At 36.5% G+C, this 6989-nt stretch overlaps 1 long non-coding RNA gene across 3 annotated transcripts; it reads left to right on the plus strand.

The window, feature by feature from the left end:
- Positions 1–3910: 3910 nt before the first annotated feature.
- LOC104099461 (uncharacterized) lies at positions 3911–6989 on the plus strand. Of its 3 annotated transcripts, none has more exons than XR_011410489.1 (3): positions 3911–4002; positions 5424–5485; positions 6045–6989. It is a non-coding gene; the product is annotated as an uncharacterized lncRNA (long non-coding RNA). The 3 variants fall into 3 exon arrangements; XR_011410488.1 differs by lacking the exon at positions 3911–4002 and adding an exon at positions 4665–4737; XR_011410487.1 differs by lacking the exons at positions 3911–4002; positions 6045–6989 and adding an exon at positions 4665–4737 and having other exon boundaries at positions 5424–5987.

A 6989-nucleotide genomic window follows, 5' to 3' on the forward strand; every position in this document is an offset into this window, starting at 1 on the left:
CAAACTGTTTAAAGTGTTATAATGGTTTAGTTGGAAAACCATTTGGAAAGAGAATTAAAATTCTCGTAATTTTTTATACTATTTATGGAAACTAAAATCATCGTGATTTTTTACTCCCGTTATGGAGACTAAAATCTTCGTGATTTTCTACTCCTGCTTCGAGATTAAAATCTACGTGATTTTCTAATCGTTCGTTGAGATTAAAGCCTTTGTGACTTTCTACTTATTTGTCAGAGATTAAAGTCTAAGTAACTTTCTACTCGTTTTGGAGATTAAAATATTTGTGATTTTTTATTCCAATTTATTAGTTGGTTTGAAGATTAAAAACTTCACCGTTTATTAGATCCGGTATCAGATATTACTCGGTTAGAAGATTAAAAACTTCACAGTTTATTAATTCTAATGGTGTCAGATTGATTTGAAGATTAAAAACTTTACCATTTATTCTGGCTTTGTCGTGTCATAAATCACAGTTCTTGTGGTTGGCTCAACAACGTAATAGAGGCGTCGAATATGAATCTCTTTTTGAAGAAATATGTTTGGAATATGAAATTATTCACCAAACGACCGCCCCTTAGTCACTACAATCTAATGGAATTGCGGAAAGAAAGAATAGAATGTCAAAAGAGATGATGAATGCCTAGTTGATGAAGTTTTGGTTTACCCAAAACTTGTGGGAGGAGGGGTATTATGCTTACAGCTAACCGAATACTCATTCGTGTTTCTCATAGCAAGACACAATCTATTCCATATGAAAAATAGAAAGGAAACTCAACTTGAAATATTTTCAAGTGTGGGGGGTATTTGGGTAAAGTGCAAGTTTTTAAACCCAAAAGGGTAAAGATTGGACCGAAAATTATTGATTGTGTTTTCATAAGATATACAACAAATAGTAAGGCATATCATTTTCTAGTTTATAAATCAGAAAATCCCGACATTCATATTAATATGGTAATCGAATCAGATAATGCTGAATTCTTTGAGAATATTTATCCGTATAAAAAGAGAAGTGAGTCGTCTAGTGAAAAATCTAAGTGACCTCGGGAAGAATTAAAGGGAAGTACACCTAATAAGGTGAATCCAAGACGTAGTAAACGTCAAAGGACAACTACTTCCATTGGACCAGATTTTCTGACATTCTTGTTAGAAAATGAGCCTCAAACATTTAAAGAAACATTATCTTCCTCGGAAGCACAATGTTGAAATGAGACAGTCAATAGTGAGATAGAATCCATATTAAGTAATCATACTTCGAAATTAGTTAATCTTCCTCCAGAAAATAAATCTTTGAGTTCTAAGTGGATTTTCAAAAGGGAAATAAAAGTCAATGGTACTATTGACAAATATAACGTAAGATTAGTTGTCAAATGATCTAAACAATGAGAAGGTATTGATTATTTTGATACATACTTGCCGGTAACGAGGATTACATCTATTGGAGCATTAATAGTGTTAGCCGCCGTGTATGGCCTTGAAATCCATCAGATGGACGTAAAGACAACCTTCTTAAATGGAGATTTGGAGGAACAACCTGAAGGGTTTGTAGTTCCCGAAAAAGAAAAGAAGGTGTGTCGACTTGTTAAGTCACTTTACATACTAAAATAAGCACCCCAAACAATGACATGCGAGATTTGTCAAATGGTTTGAAAATTAATGAGTGTAAACAAATGTGTTTACGTTAAGAATACTCCAAATCATATAGTCATTATTTGACTATATGTGGATGATATGTTGATGAAATATTTAAAATGTGGGGGCTTTTAGTTTATGCATGACAAAAGCTAATATCACACTTGATGTCTATATTATTTAGAAGAATTAAATGATATATTTTTTAGACCCCACAAATCTTTAGTGGATATTGATATGGTAGTCGGTGAATTCATCAGTTGTTAAGTCTTAGTAAAGACTAGTTTATGAAACTACTAATTCGGAAGTTGGTCACGTGCCTTTCTCGAATGATTATTTTCTTTCTTGAAAATTTATATTGTTTAGTTCTTTTATGAAATGATGTCACTTCGAAGGTTGTGACTTTTCATAGAAAGATACGTCTGTACATTTTTGTATGGACATGACCGTTCATGAATGAATGTATTAATACGTTGGTCTATAATGAGGTGAACCAACCGATGAACATGACCAAAATCCATTGTAAGCTGGATTTGTTTCATGAATGAAGGTGCTATAATATGCATATCACATAGAGGTATGGATACAATTTCTTGAAAATGGCGATGTGATTGTGAAATATTTTTTATATTAAAAGGTTGTGGCCATAATTGATGCAAATCATTCAAGCTATTGCTATAATACACTATTGCTACATTAAGTGTAGTCAATACTCTAATATGCAATTGAAAGTCGAGACGTATTAGTCTACGACATAAGGAAGTTCGCATTGAACTTTCATGACAATGAAACGAGTCTTGAAATATAATCAAAATTATGCTTTGCACTACAATAAGTATCCCGCGATAATAGAGAGGTATAGTGATGCAAATTAGATCACCGATTCAACCGATTCTAAACAGTCGATGGAGGAGGGATGTCTTGAAAATCGTCCAAACAAACGTGCATTGACCGCTCTACAGTGGAGGCTGAGTTTATAGTCTTAGACAAGGCCCGTGAAGAAGTTGAATGGCTCCTAAAAATTTCTTAAAGATATTTTATTTTGGCCCAAATCGTTGGCACAGATATGCATATATTGCGATAGTCAAGCAACAATAGGAAGGGCTAGGAGCATTATGTATAATGAAAAATCTCCTCATATACGACGAAGGCATAAAACCGTTAGGCAACTATTCTCTAGGGGAATTATCATAATTGACTACGTGAAGTCAAGCGATAATGTGTCAGATCCACTTACAAAAGGCCTAACTAGAGAGGTAGTTGAGAAATCATCGAGGGGAATGAGACTATGGCCGAGGACAAATCATTATGGCGGTAACTCTACCTAGAAAACTGGAGATCCCAAGATCTAGGTTCAAGGACCTCAAACAAAGTCATTAATGACGGTTCAACATTGTCAAATAAAATTTCTTTTTGGTCCATTCTCGTGATGAGACAATATTCAGTATCAAGGATAAAGCGTTAAGGCTTTTTAATGGTTTCTAAGTTTGATACGGGGTATATCAAATAGTGTATCTACGGGATAACACGTTTAGGAATTACCTATATAAGTGTGAAGTGTAAGCCGCTTCAAGGAGAACTCTGTAAGGCCAGTTCTCTACGTTATGAACCAGGTGGTGTTCATGGTTGAAACGAACACAACAATGAGAACCAAAGACGGTTAAGGGTTGATTGTGTGACTTATGGTTGTCTAGGTATACACCAAAGTTCGACGGTTCAAAGATATCAAATCTATCGATTGACCGAGTATATCCGACATAGGTTCACTACGAAAAGTTCAAAGGAAAACCTACTTATCCAGATGCGATTAATCCTTACTTGCGAATCACACAGTATTTTCATGCATGTTTTTTCACATATGTCCATTCCCTATTCATGTGGGGGATTATTGCGTCTTTTCTTTAAAGGGTGTGAATGGGATGTAATAACCGAAAATTCTATATACACATACTAACTTAAGAGTTTTAAAATTTATTTAAATAGTTAATGAGCCTAATTCATTATTACACATGTGGAATGGGTAATAAAGTAATTGGAATATATATATATATATATATATATATATATATGTGTGTGTGTGTGGTAAAAAGTTAGAGCTAGGCCCATATATATATTTTTATCTGGTGGCCCACATGACAAGACCTAATATACAGAGTAAGGGAAATTGTAGTCTTGATTAATACAAAGAAAGAGAAAAAAAAATACACGGCAAATAGAAATTTTCGGAAAATATATATATATATATATATATATATATATATATATATATATACGGCAAATAGAAATTTTTGGAGAACTGACTGAGCAATTGTGGGGGATCTCAAGCCTAACCTTGTGAGGAGTATTTGGTGAGAAAGAAATCCAAATGTTCAGGTAATATACTATGTCCGTACAGTATAAATTATTGATGGCTTAATAATGAATCAAATGATTAGTACAATTTAAACCTATGGAAACTATATTGATGGTGCTGTTTCGTGGGTTTAATGTTAGGATACTAATTAGTAACTAACGATGGGGGATTAATGGGGAAATCTTTTGAGGATGAAATAGTCATATAAATCAGGTATTTGCAAGATTTGTTCCTACGTGGGTGTATTACATTAAATTTGCAGAAAGTGGTTATTATCTTTACCTAAATCATGATTAGATTACAGTGATTATGCAATAATGAGTTCATGAATTTTAAAGTGAGAATGTGTACTGCTTTGTATATTAAAATCTATTCTAATAGTACCTAATTCTAATTTTTGGTACTAAACGTATGACATGTAGGAATGTAATCATGATTTCCATGATCAGGAGTAATTATATTCAAGAATTGGCAATGTTTAGGAATTGTAATGATGAGGTTGGGAAGATTAAGAATCATATGTAATGCATTCCGCAGACAAACACTGTTTCGGCTATTTTGGTTGATAATTTATTATGTACAAATTCTTATTAATTACACTGGGGGTTGACTTTGATTTTGAATTGCCCTAAGATCATGGAAATCTTAGACTAATTAGAATGTGTTATTCAATATTTTGAATAGATTAAGGCCATTGGAGGCCGTTTGGTTGGGGTTCTAGGCGTGGCAAGATTGGAGAACTTTCCGTTAGTGAGGTAAGTGAGACTTTAAGCTTGGATGCTTGCTTTTCTAAAACCCGTTTTAAAAATAAATTTTCTCTGTCCGGTTCATGTGTTGGGACAAGCGTGCACTTGGCAGAATCGGTGGTCTTAGACTAGCTGCAAATATATTATTTTATGAAAAATGCAAAACAAAAAAAAAATATTTTATAAGTTGTTTGATAGATTGATACGGCTGTTCGCCATGTGTTGAGTTTGATAATTTGATACGGCTATGTGCCATGATGTTGAGTTTGATACGGCCGTGCGCCATGATATTGAGTTTGATACGGCTGTGCGCCATGATGCTGAGTTTGATACGGCTGAGTGCCATGATGTTGAGTTTGATACGGTTGTGCGCCATAATGTTGGGGCATTGTGTATGCTCTGTTACATATTTGAGGCATTGTGGTGCCGTTGTGAACTTGTAGGTGTGTTGGTAAATTTCTTTCACTGCAATTATGATAAGTCCTTAGTGGGTACTCTTGTTGGTTAATTCTTAATAACTCTGTTGATACACATATATTGAGTTATTGTATAATTATCATATTTACTATATCATTCGTGTTGTGATGTGTTTGTATTTTCTAACACTTATTCCAGAGGTATTTAAAGTGGCGGGTCGAGGATCTTTTTGGGTTATATTTATGTATAACTCACTCCTTACTTGCATCTCTATGCAGATACCGTTGCGGGAGATAGAGCTAGTGGCTGACGAGTTGTTCGAGTGGATCCTATTGCTGAGGTGAGCCACCATATTGTTCGTGGAGGCTTTCATTTCATACTTACCTAGCTCGTGTTAGTTATTTCCTTTTTCTTTGGGGTTTGTATACCCGTCAATAAAACTCATGTTACTTTATTAGATGCTCCATGGTCTTAGTATGGGATTTAGGCTAGAGTTTTATTATTTGAGTTATTGTTGGTCTTTCTATAGATTGACTAAGGCATTGGGCGATAATCATTACTTCTTTAATTATTAATAGTACTTTAGGCCTGCACTTTTTCTCTTAGTGTTTGTGTAAATGGTTAAAGGTTAGAGAAAAGGGGTTCGCCTGGCAGGTGGTGTTAGCTGGGTGCCAGTCACGTCTAGGGGGTAGTATGGGACGTGACAAAGTTGGTATCAGAGCCTAGGCTTTCAGTCCTGGGTCATGGAGCAGTATTTAGTAAAGTCTTGCTCAGGGGTATGTAGGCGCACATACTTATGATCTTGAGGCTACTAAGCATTTAGGATGTTTTTCCTTCTTTCATTCATTGATCGTGCGTTGAGATAACTTGAGTTTGACTTTGGATTGTTTATTTCGCAGATGGCTAGGACACGCACACCTTCATCTGCTAGACGTGGTTCTGGACGGGGTACTACCCGAGGTGGTGGTCAAGTTGGGGCTCATCAGACTAGAGCTCAGACTAGTAGACAGGCCGCTCCTCAGCCTGAAGTTGTGAACACGGGTCAATCCCAAGCTACTATGCCAGATTGAGTGCAAGAACAAGTGGTTCATGATGCTTCACCACCAGTCCAGTCGATGTGCCTACTGTTACCTTACCTGCAGATGCAGTGGTGAGGTTGTTGAATGTGTTGGAGGCGTTAGTGCCTACTCAGGGTGGACTTCCAGCTCCCCAAACTACTTCACAGGCGCAAGCACAGGTTCAGCTGAATGTTGCAGCTCCTCAGATGGCCCCTCAGCAGGTCGTTCAGCCAGTTGCAAATACAAGGCAGTCTAAGGATCTTAAGAATTTTATGGATCTTAAGCCACCAGAGTTCGATGCTGCACATGCTTCTATTGAGCCTCAGAAGTTCATTCAACGTTGTGAGAAGATACTTTCTACTTTGGGGCTGAAGGAGACTCGAGGGGTGGAATTTGCCACTTTTCTATTTTCAAGATCTGTAGAGTCATGGTAGAATTCAGTTCAGAGAGGTAGACGAGCAGGGTTGCCACCTATTACTTGGTCAGAGTTTTCAGCTATGTTTATGGATAGGTTCGTTCCACTGAGCAAGCAAGACGACATGAGACGTCAGTTCGAGAAACTACACCAGGGCAATATGATGATTACAGAGTATGAGGCTAAGTTTACTGACTTAGCCAATTACGCACCTTTTCAAGTTGCAGATAAGCATGAGAAGGTGAGGAGGTTCGTGGATGAGCATGAGCATTTTTGGGGTCCTGTGGTTAGGGATGTTCGAGGTGGTTCGTACGAAGAGGTAGTGGATACTGCTCTCCGTTATGAGTTTTATCAACAGAGGGACAGGACCG

This window comes from Nicotiana tomentosiformis, chromosome 8, assembly GCF_000390325.3.
Source record: "Nicotiana tomentosiformis chromosome 8, ASM39032v3, whole genome shotgun sequence".
Taxonomy (NCBI): domain Eukaryota; kingdom Viridiplantae; phylum Streptophyta; class Magnoliopsida; order Solanales; family Solanaceae; genus Nicotiana; species Nicotiana tomentosiformis.